Source organism: Tamandua tetradactyla, chromosome 15 (assembly GCF_023851605.1).
Source record: "Tamandua tetradactyla isolate mTamTet1 chromosome 15, mTamTet1.pri, whole genome shotgun sequence".
NCBI classification, from domain to species: Eukaryota; Metazoa; Chordata; class Mammalia; order Pilosa; family Myrmecophagidae; genus Tamandua; species Tamandua tetradactyla.
The window spans coordinates 2,954,929-2,968,829 of record NC_135341.1 but is presented as its reverse complement, the minus strand read 5'-3'; the positions used below and the strand labels follow the sequence as shown (position 1 = coordinate 2,968,829).

The window sequence follows — 13,901 nt, the reverse complement described above, 5'->3', positions numbered from 1 at the left end:
CATTAGAGAAGTATTGGAAAAGGTTTGTACATATGTCTGCTATTGGAAAAGGGTTGTATATGTCTCTGTTTTTTTAGTTGATTTAGAGTATCATGGAAGACATAATGGTCTTCTGTCTTGATTTTCTAATTATTATTGAAAGCATGTTGTAGTTTCATTCTATTAATGTAAAATTATCTATTTCACCCTTCATATTTTTCAATAAGCACTGTACTGGTTAGAATCTGATATGAATCCCAGAAAAGACCATGTAATTTTAATCCTTTCTTGTGGGGGCAGACTTATTCTGGGTGGAACACTTTTGTTAGGCTATTTCAATTGAGATGTGACCTTGCCCATTCAAGGTCAGTCTTAATCCTTTGTTGGATTCCTTTGTGAAGAGGATAAAAGACAGTAAACATCCAGTGATCTTAGAGAAAAATTCACTGGGAGACACAAGCAAGGACCCACAGGAGCTGGGAGAGAGCCATTGAAACCAGAACCCAGGAAAAGAAGACCAGTAGGTGTTGTCATGTGCCTTCCTATGTGGCAGAGGAACCCTGTATAGCAGTAACCTTTCCTCAGAGAAGATAGCTTCCTCTTGATATCTTAACTTGGGAATTTTCATGACCTGAGAATGGTAAATTTGTAACCTATAAAGTCCTCATTGAAAAAGCCAACCCAGTGCTCACTTCGGCAGCACATATACTAAAATTGGAATGATACAGAGAAGATTAGCATGGTCCCTGTGCAAGGATGACACGCAAATTTGTAAAGCGTTCCATATTAAAAAAAAAAAAAAGAAAAAAAAAGAAAAAGCCAACCCATTTCTGACATATTGCATTCTGGCAAATTTAGCAAACCAAAACAAGCTCTTTACCTTTTGGGGGTTACTGCCACTAGGTACATTTATATTTGTGATTGTTAGGTTTTCTTGTTGAATTGACCTCTTTAGAGTATATGATGACTTCTTTCATAATGACTGTTTTTGACATACTGTGTATTTTATCTTATATGACTATAAAACAACATAAACTCTCTTTTGGTTACTATTTGCATGGTATATATTTCTCCATCTTATCACTTTCAATGTACTTGTGTCTTTGAATTTAATTCAATTCCCTTGTATACTGCATACAGTTCTGTCATGCTTTTTATCCATTCTGCCAATCTCTGCCTTTTGACAAGAAAGTTTAATCCATTTATATTTAAAGTAACTACTGAGAAGGGATAAAAGACATGACAGAACTCTACTGTTATATTTGGTCTGTGTAAGTCTTATACCTTTTTGGTCCCTCAAATTTACTTTTTTTCCTACTTTCAAGTTTATTGGATTTTAGTATTGAAAGATTTTTGCATCTCTTCTCATTTCTTCTTTATATATTTTTCATATATATTTTTTCTAATCATAAATGGGCTAAAGTTTAACATATGAAAACCATAATGTTCATATTTGATTTGATACAAAATTTACTTCAATAGCATAAACATATGCTGCCCCTATATTCATTGTTTTTGTTGTAATTGTTATAAATTACATATTTATATAATTTACATATATAATTTATATAATTATATATGTCTTCAATTATAGATATATCATTACCTTTAATTTTTTTGCATTTTAAAAGCATAAAAAGTAGGGCAGGCCACAGTGACTCATTGGTTGAGTTCTACCCTGCCATGCCAGAGAGCCGAATTCAATTCCTGGTGACTGCCCATGCATTTAAAAAAAAAAGCATAAGAAGTAAAAAAATAATCTTACATTCTAAAAAATACAATGATATAATATTGATATCTATAAATAACTATACGATTAACTTTACCTGAGTTCTTTATTTATGCTGTTTTGATCCACTGTCTGTTTTCACATCATTTCAGTCAGAAGAACTCTTATTAGCATTGTTTTAGGGCAGATCTAGTGGTGACAAACTTCCTCAGCTTTTATTTATCTGGAAATGTTTTAATCTCTCCCTCATCTTTGAAATAGTATCTAACCAGATGCAAATTTCTTGGTTGGTGTTTATTTTCTTTGCTGCTCAAGCAAATATCATGCAGTGGGTTGGCTTAAACAATAGGACTTGATTAGCACTCAGTTTTGAAGCTAGGAAAAGTCCAAATCAAGGCATCATCAAGGCAATGCTTACTTCCTAAAGTCTGATATCCTGGGGCTGGCTGCCAGTGATCCTCTACCACATGGCAATACACATGGAGGCCTCTCCTGGCTTCTCCCAGATTTTCTGGGCTGTGTTGAACTTCAGCTTTTCCTTCCCATAGTTTTCTTTCTGCATGAATTCCACTACTTAATACAGAACCCAAGTAATATGATTATTACCCATACTGATGAAGAGGGTCAGATCTCAGCTGAAGTGACCTCATCAAACTGTGTTTTTTTTTTACAGTGGATTCACACAAAAAGGAGTGGATTAAGTTTAAGAACATGTTTTTCTGGCGGTACATAGCTCCAAACCACCACAGTAGGTATTTATTTTCTTTCAACACTTTAAGTATTTGTCCCACTGCCTTATTGCCTCTGTGATTTCTGATGGAAGTAATCACTTAATGTTTTTGAAACTACCTTGTACATAATGTGATGTTTTTCTATTGGCATCTAAAATTTGGCTATCATGTTCTTGGGTGTGTTTCTCTTTGGTCTTGATTTTATCCTGTTTGGGGTTTATTGGGCTTTGTTTTAGTGTCTTCACTGGTGAAATACAAAACATACACAATACTTTGGCTTAAAACACAGGAATTTTAGACTCATGATTTTTGAGGTAGGGAAAAGTCAAAAATTGAGGTATCAGCAAGGGGTTGATTTCTTCCAGGAGACTGTGGCTTTCTGATACTAGCTGCCAGGGATTCCTGGTCCTTATTTTCTATCCCACATAGAAATACACAAAGAGATACCTTCTTTCTCTTCAGTGTTCCACTGACTTTCGGATTCAGACTGCTCTCATGGCTTCTCTGCGTGTAACTTTCACACTGCTTATAAAGGACTGTTGCAATCTGGATTATAAACCAAACTGATTGCATTTGGGCTATACCTTATCTGATGTAACCTCATCAAAATTCCCTATCTGCAATTGATCACTTCTAGGTGAATTGATTGAGTTTAAGAAGATGTTTTTTTCAGGATACATAACTTCAAACTACTGTAGGCTTCTTGATTTGTGTGCTGTTTGTTGGGGGTCACATTTCATTCCTTTTTCATGTGAACATACCATTATCCCAGCACCACTTGTTGATTTTTTTCTCTAAGTGCATGGGCTGGGAAACAAACCTGGTGGAGACCCATGTCTCCTGCATGACAAGTTAGCATTTTACAACTGAACTACACATGCATCCCTTCACTATGGGCTTCTTTGTTTATTTTTAACTTGTTTTAGTTGTATTGTATAACATATACACAAAGAAAAGAAATTTAAAAAGCAATGGTTTTCAATGCACTCTTCAACAAGAAATTACAGGACCGATCCCAAAGTTTGTCATGGGCTACCATATGATCCTCTCCTACTTTTCCTTCTAGCTGCTCCAGAATATAAGTGGCTAGAGGGCTTAAGTATTTTTTTATCATCACAATTGACTTTTTTCCTTCTTTTTTCTGAAAAATAGCATATATATATAAAAAAGCTATAAATTTAAACGCACAGCACCACAATTAGTTGTAGTTTTACTTGTAGCTGCTCTAAAATAATGGAGACTAAAAGAGATATCAATTTAATGATTCAGCATTCATATTCATTTGTTAAATCCTATCTTCTCTGTATGACTTCACCATCACCATACCTCTTACACTTCTAGCCTCATTGACCACTAGTATTTCAATCTTCCCAATTTATTTTACCCATTATCCCCCTTATTATTTATTTTTCATTCATCTTTTTTTACTCATATGACCATACCCTGGATAAAAAGAGCATCAGATGCAAGAAATTCACATTTACATAAGCACATTGTAAAAGTTATATCATTATACAATCATCTTCAAGAATCAAAACTACTAGAACACAACTTAACAGTTTCAGGTACTTTCTCCAGCCACTCCAATACACTATAAACTCAAAAGGAATATCTACGTAATGTGTAAGAATAACCTCCAGGATAACCTTTTGACTCTATTTGAGATCTCTCAGTGACTAAAATTTTATTTTGTCTCATTTTTCTCTCCCCCCTTTTGGTAAAAAAAGATTTCTAAATACCTTGATGCCAGGTTCATCCCAGGAGAACTCATATGTGACCAGGGAGATTCACACACTTGGGAATCATATGCCATGTAGAGGGGATGGTAATGAGTTCACCTGCTGAGTTGATTTAGAAAGACAGATGACATCTGAGCAACAAAATAGGTTCTCATGGGCAGAATTTTAAGTAGACTTAGCCTATTCTTTGCAAAAATAAGTCATTATTCTTATAATGGTGAACCCCAAGATCTAGGGCTTAGCCCATTGATATGGTTCTCCCCACCACTTGCAAGAATATCAGAAATTCTCCAGATGGAGAAGCTGAAAATTTTCTCCTTTCTCCCCAGTCCGACAAGTGGATTTTACAAATACTTCTTTATTCGTTGTGCAAATTACTCTGGAATATATCAGGGCATCACATTAACCAGGACAAACCAACAAGATCTCATGCCCTATTAACGATTCCATGTACCCATGGTGTTCAACTAAACTGACAAAACAGTTAGGTAATATGCTACCTAAAGTATGAATCGTACACCAAGAAAACATCTCTCCATTTGGTCTCACACAGAAATTGAAGCTCTAAAATATGGATGATATCATTCTTTATCCTGTATTCTAATCTACATTAGTCCCATCAAGATGAGCTTCCTTCATATCTCTAGTACAAGTTTGATTCATTTTTCAACATTTTAAAGAGCCATTGCATGGGAAATGGCTGACTTTCAGAGCTTTAGAGTTTTAACTCTGAGTCTCAGGTCTCACGTAAGTGCTCAAAGTCTCTGGGAATGACCTGGTTATTTACAAACAGCTCAGTATCTCAAAACTTAGAAAGAACAGTTACAACTCCTGAATATAAGTGACTTACCATCTAGGACCCTTTACCATGAGCTCAAAACTGATAACCCATGCTCTCGACCTCAGTTCACTGAGTTTTTATTTTATAGTTAATCCACATGAGTGAGGCATGATAATATTTGTCTTTTTATTTCTGACATTTCAATCAACATACAGTCCTTAAGATTCATTCATCTAGTTGCATGCCTCATAACTGCATTCCTTCTTGTAGACACTCAGTAGTCCATAGTATATTTACACCACATTCCCCATTCCATTCCTCAGTCATTATATCCTTAGTCCACCTCCATCTATTGTGAATCATAAACACTGCCACCATAAACACCAGGGTGCAACTATTCATTTGTGTGCCCACACTCAGTTCCTCTGGGTATTTACTGAGCAACGGGGTTGCAGGATCATATGGCAACCTCACACCTAGCCTCCTGTGGAACCACCACACTGCCCTACAAAGGGCTGTACCTCTCAGTTTGACCACCAACAGTGAATAGCTATATGTCTTCCTCCACATTTTCTCTAGCACTTGTTTCTCTCTGTTCATTTTTAAACAGTTTTATCACACATCATACAACCCAACCTAAATATATAGACGTCCCTTACCACCCTAATCTATATGAAGAGATTTCCTTTTCTTCCACAGAAAATTCATGCCCCTCCCCCACAACCCCATCTGTTGGCATTTAGTTTTGGCATAATGCCTTTGTTATATTCAGTGGAAACATGTTACAATGTTACTGTTGGCTATAGATCCTAGTTTGCATTGATTCTACTTTTTTCTGTAGACTGGGTGTTTTCAATACCTTACAATGTTGACATTCATTTGTTCTCCCTCATGCAAAAATGTTTTATTTATCTGTACATTTAACCACCATCATTGTCTACTCTAGGCATTCCTAAGTCATACCAGCTCAGTCTTTAACCTCTAACTTTCCTTCTGGTTACATGTATGTCCCCAGCACTTCTTTCTCAATCATGCATTCAAGTTCATTCAGTATACTTATATTATTGTGCTACAATCAGTGTGCTATCAACTTCTGCATTTTTACAATCAGCCTTGTTGTACAATCTGTATTCCTAAAGCACCAAATGACCAATCTTGACCCTCATTCTATATTCTGCTAATCTGTGTTCTTAACTTCAACTCTCAAAGTTCACTCCTTAATGTTAGTTCATATTAATGTGACCACAAAATATTTAACTTTTTTCTAGCTAATTTCACTCACCATAAGGTCGCCAAGCTTCAACCACATTGTTGCATGCTTCAGGGCTTTATTCTGTCTTACATCTGTGTAATATTCCATAATATGTATAGACCACAGCTTATTTAGCCACTCACCCATTAATGGACACTTGGGCTCTCTCCATCACTTTGCAATTGAGAATAATGTTACTGTGAACATTGGTGTGCAAATATCTGTTGGTGTCCTTGCCTTCAGTTCCTCTGAATATATACCTAGAAATGGATTTGCTAGATCATATTGCAATTCTATACTTAGCTTCATGAGGAAACAACAAACTGTCTTCCTGAGCTGTTGTACCACTTCACATTCCCAGCAGCAGTTGATAAGTGAGCCTCCACTTCCCTGACCTCTCCAGTACTTGTCATTTTCTGGGTTTTATTTTTTACAATGGCCATTCTAGTGGGTGTCAGATAATAGCTCATTTTGATTTTGATTTGCATTTCCCTAATAGCCAATGAAGTTGAGCATCTTTTCTGGTGCCTTTAGTCATTTGTATTTTCTCTTCTGAGAAGTGTCTATTCATATGTCTTGCCCATTTTTAATTGTGTTGTTTGCTTTTTGCTGCTGAGTTGAAGAATCTTTTCATATATTCAGGATACTAACCCCTTATCTGATATGTGGTTTCCTGATATTGCCTCACATTTCATAGACTGCCTTTTTGCTTTTCTGACACAGTTCTTTGATGCACAAAAGTGTTTAATTTTAAGGAGTTCTGATTTATTTTTGTTTTCAGTGCTTGTGATTTGGGTGTAGGGTCTAGGAAACTGCCACTTATTACAATATTTATAAGATATTTCCCTACAATTTTGCCTAAATTTTTTTGGTCTTGGCTCTAATGTTTAGGTCTTTGATCCATTTTGAATTAATTTTTGTATAGGGTGTGAGAAATAGATCTTCTTCATTATTTGGATATCCAGTTCTCCAAGCACCATTTACTGAAAAGGTTCTATCTCAGGTAGGTTGGCTTGACTGCCTTACCAAAGAACAATGGCCATAGATAAGAGGGTCTATTTCTGAATACTGTGTTCAATTTCATTGATCACCATAACTAATTTTAGTCCAGCATCATGCTGCTTTGACCACTGTAGCTTCATAATCTGCTTTAAAGTCAGGTCATATGAGACCTCCCACTTTATTATTTTTCTCAAGATATTTTTACCCTTCAGGGCACCCTGCACTCCCAAATAAATTTGGTTTTGGGTTTTCTATCTCTGTAAAGTAAGTTGTTGTGATTTTAATTGGCATCATATTGAATCTATAAATCAGGTTAAGTAGAATTTACATCTTAACTATATTTAGCCTTCCAACACATGAACATGGTATGCCCTTCCACTTATTTGTGTCTTCCATGATTTCTTTTAGCAATTTCTTGTAGTTTTCTGTACATATATCTTTTGTATCCTTAGTTAAATTTACTCCTGAATATTTTATTCTTTTGGTTGCTGTTGTAAATGGAACATTTTTTTCTTGATTTCTTTCTCAGGTTACTCATCACTATTGTATAGAATACTACTGATTTTTTGGGTGTTGATCTTGTACCCTACCACTTTGCTGTAATCATTAATTAGCTCTAGTAGCTTTGCTGCATATTCTTTGGGGGATTTTGACATACAGTCTCATATCATCTGCAAACACATGCTTTTTACTTTTTTCTCTTGTCTAATTGCTCTGGCTAAAACATCCAGCACAATGTTGAATAACAAGGTGACAATGGACGTCTTTGTCTTGTTCCTAATCTTAGAGAGAATACTTTCAGTCTTTCCCCATTGTTCTAGTTTGCTAGCTGCCGGAATGCAACGCACCAAAGATGGATTGGCTTTTAATAAAAGGGGATTTATTTTTTTGGTTCTTCAGAGGAAAGGCAGCTAACTTTCCACTGAGGTTCTTTCTTACGTGGAAGGCACAGGATGGTCTCTGCTGGTCTTCTCTCCAGGCCCCTGGGTTCCAACAACTTTCCCCAGGGTGATTTCTTTCTCCATCTCCAAGGGCCTGGGCTGAGCTGCAAGTGCTGAGATGAGGATTGCCAAGCTGCTAGGCTGTGCTATGTTGCAATCTCTCATTTAAGCACCAGCCAATTAAGTCAAATGTCACTCATTGCAGCAGACACGCCTCTTAGCCGACTGCAGATGTAATTGGCAACAGATGAGGTTCACGTACCATTGGCTTATGTTCGCAGCAACAAGATTAGGTATGCTCACCTGGCCAAGTTGACAACTGAATCTAACTAACACACCCATTGAGGAGGATATTAGCTGGTGGGGGGGGCAGTTAATATATTTCTTTTATCATATTGAGGAAGCTCTTTTCTATTCCTATCTTTTGAAGTGTTTTCATAAAGAAAGGATGTTGAATTTTGTAAAATGCCTTTTCTCTATCAACTAAGATTATCATATGGTATTTCCACTTTGATTTGTTAATATGGTGTATTACATTAATTGTTTTTCTCATGTTGGGTCATCCATGCATATCTGGAACAAATCTCATTTGGTCATGGTGTATAATTCTTTTAATGTGCTCCTGGATTTAAATTGCAAATATTTTGTTAAAAACTTTTGCATCTACATTAATTAAAGAGATTGGAGAGATTGGTCTTCAATTTTCTTTTCTTGTACTATCTTTTTCTGGCTTTTTGTATTAGGGTAATGTTTGCTTCATAGAATAAGTTAGGTAGCTTTCCCTCCTCTTTAATTTTTTTGAAGCATTTCACTAAGATTGATATGAATTTTTTTTAATGCTTTGTAGAATTCACACGTGAAGCCATCTGGTCCTGGACTTTTCATTTGGGGGAGCTTCTTGATGACTGATTTAATCTCTTTGCTTGTGATTGGTTTGTTGAAGTTGTCAATTTTTCTCAATTCAATGTTTGTTGTTCGTGCCTTTGTAGGAAGTTGTCCATTTCATCCATGTTGTTTGGGACATTAGCATATAGTTTCTAATATTATCGTCTCATTAGTTCCCTTATTTCTACACAGTCAGTGGTTATGTCTCCTCTTCCATTTCTGATTTTATTTATTTCTATCCTGTCTCTGTTTTTTTTTTTTTTTTTTGTCATCCTAGCTAAGCGTCCATCAATTTTATTGATCTTCTCAAGGAACCAACTTCTGTTTTTTTTTGGTTTTCTCAATTGTTTTCATGTTCTCAATTTCATTTACTTCTGCTCTAATCTTCATTATTTCGTTCCTTTTGTTTGCTTTGTGGTTAGTCTGCTGCTCTATCTCTATCTCTTCCAAGCAAACAGTTAATTCCTCAATGTTTAGTATTCCTTTTTTATTATAGGCATTTATGGCAATGAAGTTCCCATTCAGCATTGCCTTTGCTATGTCCAATAAATTTTGATATGTTGTGTTTTCATTTTCCTTTGAATCAAGATATTTACTGATTTCTTTTGTAATTTCTTCTTTGACCCACTGGTTGTTTAAGAGTGTGTGGTTTAGCTTCTATATATTTGTGAATTTTCTGACCCTCTGCTTATTATCGATTCTCAACTTCATTCCATTATGATCTGTGAAAGTGTTTTGCATGATTTCAAGCATTCTAAATTTTTGGAGACTTGCCTTGAGACCCAGAATATGGTCTATCCTTAAGAGTGATCTATGAGCATTTCAGAAAAATGTGTATCCATGATGTTCTGTAAATGTCTCTAGTTCATTTATCATATTATTCAAATTCTCTATTTATTTATTGATCCTTTATCTAGACATTTCATCCATTGATCCAAAGTCGCCAACTATTATGGTAGAAGTGTGTATTTCTCCCTTCAGTTTTGTCAGTGTTTGTCTCATGTAATTTGGAGCACTCTAGCTCAGTGTATAAATATTTATGATTTATATGGTTTCTTTTTGAACTGTTCCTTTTATTAATATATAGTGCCTTTCTTTTTCTCTTTTAATTGTTTTACATTCAAAGTCTAATTTGGTGGATATTAGTGTAGCTACTCTTGCTCTTTTCTAGTTGTTGTTTGCATGAAATATCTTTTCCCAACCTTTCACTTTCAACATGTTTTTGTCTGTGGGTCTTAAATGAATTTCCTGAACATAGTATAAAGATGGGTCATGTTTTTTAATCCATTCTGCCAGTCTGTATCTTTTGATTGGTGAGTCTAATTCACTAACATTTAATCTTAATTATGTAAAGGCAGTATTCATTCTACCATTTTGACTTTTGGATTTTGAATGTCATATCTATTTTTATCTCATTTTATGTTTGCTGATAGTCTTCATTTCTACACTCTTTTCCAGAACTCTTTCCCTGCCTTTTCCTATCTACATGTAGTACTTCCTTTGGTATTTCTTGCAAAGCTGATCTCTTAGTGACAAATTCTCGAAGTAAATGTTTGTCTGAAAGTAGTTTAATCTCCCCATCATTTTTGAAAGACAATTATGCTGGATATAGAATTATTGGCTGGCAATTTTTCTTATTTAAAACCTTGAATATAGGGCAGTGCAGTGGTGGCAAAGAAGGCATAATTCTCACCTCCCATACTGGACAACTGGGTTTGATTTCCAGTGATTGCCCATGCAAAAAGAAAAAAGAAAATAAAGAAAATCTTAAATATATCATACCACTGCCTTCTTGCTTCCATGGTTTCTGCTGAGAAATCCATACATTGTCTTGTTGGACTTCCGTTGTGTGTGATGGATTGCTTTTCTCTTGCTTTTTAAGAAATTCCCTCTGTTTTAGACATTTGACAATCTGCTTACTGTGTTAGAGTACATCTATTTGGATCTATTCTGTCTGGGGTACACTGCACTTCTTGGATCTGTAATTTTATGTCTTTCATAAAAGATGGGAAATTTTCAGTGATTATCTCCTCTATTAATCTTTCTTCTCCTCTTCCCTTTTCTTCTCTTTCTGGGACACTCACAACATATGTATTCATGCGCTTCATTTTCTCATCCAATTCCTTGTGACACTGCTCATATTTTTCCATTCTTTTCCCTATATTTCCTTTTGTGTGTCAAATTTCAGATATTCAGTCTTCTAGTTTACTAATCCTTTCTTCTGCCTCTTCAAATCTATTGTTTTAGGCTCATATTGTTTTTTTTCTCTCTCCTCTCGTACCTTTCATTTTCATAAGTTCTGCAATTTATTTTTTCCAACTTTTAAGTTCTTATTTTTGTTCACCTAATGTCTTCTTTATATCCCCTCTCAACTCACTGATTTGATTGTCAATGAGATTTTGCATGTCTGCATTTTGCATGCAATGAGATTTTGCATATATGTATGAACTACTATATTTCATTTGAATTGTGGGTTTGTTAATTTGACTGGGCCATATCTTTGATTTTCCTAGTATGACTCATTATCTTCTTGAGGGCATCTAGGCAGTTGATTTCCTTAATTAGCTCATTCTGGCTGTTGTTTTCACTCTTTTATGTAGGATTTTCTTGCTGGATTGCTGTGATCTCTATCTGTTCTTTGACATTTTGTTCAAATTATTCTAAATGTCTAGCATACATTCTGTTTAACAGATTAGAATTTTTCATTTCTTATTTTTTGTTTTTTTGTCCTGCCTATATGGAGCTTCTTTTTTTGAGGAAGTTCTCATCAGATACCATAGACCCCAATCAGTTCTCCCCAGACAAGCCCTTATCTCAGGAGGAAAGAGTAGCCAGCACCAATTTTTCCTAAGAGTGAGACCCAGCCTGTTGTCAGACTATCTCATGAAGCCTCTAGACTCTGTCCTTATCCTATCCTGTTCATCAGGAGACCCTTGTCTGCCTGTAGCTTCTCACCAGCTTAAAGTCAAGTCTTCCTGCCAGGGGTGTCGTTGAGGCAGAGGTGAGGTTGTAGGATGGCTTTAATTGCTTCAGTTGTCCAATCCTTGGGACCTGAATTCCTTGAAAGAGTCCACTTGAGTTGTGCCTCACCTTTCTCTTGGGAAGATACACTCATTAGGGAATTAACTCCTTTCTCCTAACTTTGTCTCTCAGATAGCTTAATTCTGCCCTTGCCTGGAGCAGTGCTAGAGCCTGATAGTGCTTCCAGTTCTACCTAATGATCTGTTAAGGATTTGGGAAAAAAAAAAACAAAACAACAAAAAACCTTTTCAGAGTCAAACCCCTGCTCCTCGGGTTTGTCAATCAAGAGCTTAAGTTGGTATGTGGCTCTATGTGCACCGTTTTCTTGGTATACAGCCTTTTTCCAGTATTTTGTATTGTCCAACTGCAAAAACCTTGTTGGCGTTTTGTTTTCCATCAGCCCCACTCCCCTCTGTCAGGGAAAAAATTCCTAGTTCCTTTAGTGCTTATTCCAAGTTTTTCTTTGAAGGGGGTCTGTTTTCAGCAGTCAGAATTTTTTAATTAATTCCACATGTTGAAGTTTGCTTCAGCTAAGCCCTTGCTGCTAGTAAAGTCTGTTACTGGGGGGGTGCAAGGGTATTTCAGTAGTAGAATTCTCACTTGCCATGTGGAAGACCCAAGTTCAATTCCAAGCCCATGCACTTCCCAAACAAATAAACAAGCAAACAAACAAATAAACAAAAAACAAAAAACAACCAAATAAAAATTCAATAAAATGGTGCCACAATAAGGGGATACTCACATGGAATAAGAATTGAAATCGACCTCTGATGTACAGAACACACACGCCAAAAAATGTCTATTTCCTTTCCCCTTAGGGAAACACAGTGATGTGCACATAGGGGAGAGGCACCAGCCTCTGTGGTTTAGGGGACTTACAGCTCTTTATGGGATTTCAGCCATTCCACCTAGTCCAGGTTAGTGTATGATGTGTGTCTTGTCACTGATGTTTCCCCAGAAGTTGTTCTGTACTATTCCTGGCTATTTACTAGCTGCTCTGGTGGGCAAACTAAATTCCACACTTCACTATGCCACCATCTTACCTATGTGTATCAAAGACCATTTTTTAATAGCATTTTTCCAGTTTATCTATAGTCTGGCCTTCTGCATTGATGATTTCTGGATTTTTATATTGTTTCTTTAAATGGACCATCATTTCCTATTTTATCATTTGTACTACAATCTTTTTTTGAACTCTGCCCATTCTAATACCTTAAAGTGTTAACTCTGGGCCTTAGCCCCTGAGCTGTCTGTTCCTTAAGTTTTTATCCAGAAACTTATGTGGCAGAATTCTTTGAGTGTCAGGAATTAACAAAAACAAACGAATAACTGCAACAACCATTTCACAAACTTTGAAAATTGACTCTCCATTGACTGGTACAGTTCTTCAAAGTTTAAATCTCCAAAGATGTGTTTTCTTTATTCAGTCTTCTTTCAGCTATTATAACCATTTAACTGCTTTCTGGAGTTTTGAGGAAGAGTGGACCTGCCAATTATCAATAGTAGTTCAAATATTCTGAGGGGGAACAATGCTTTGCAATCCCTGACCTTGCATCTTCCCAACCCTTCCTAACAGATTAATATCTTTTTAAAACCCATCCCAGCAAGAAAAAATGAGGAAAGTTTCCTCTATAATCCAGATGAATTTAGAACCCGGTTCTTAGAAACAGAGGATAGAGGTCATATGTGGGTTTGTAAAATTCCAGTTTAGCTGAGTGTATTAAACAAAGAGTTCTCAGAAACAAAATGGCTAAGGTGGCACTGAAAAGCTGAAGTATCTCTCATTGTTAGTATTATTCAAAAAGTCAAAGCCAAGAAAGATTCCATAAATATAAAGGCAA

General features: G+C 35.9%; 1 non-coding gene across 1 annotated transcript; it reads left to right on the top strand.

Moving 5' to 3' along the window:
* Positions 1-663: 663 nt before the first annotated feature.
* On the top strand, positions 664-770 carry LOC143658212 (U6 spliceosomal RNA). The gene has a single exon (XR_013163213.1). It is a non-coding gene; the product is annotated as a U6 spliceosomal RNA (small nuclear RNA).
* Positions 771-13,901: the final 13,131 nt, after the last annotated feature.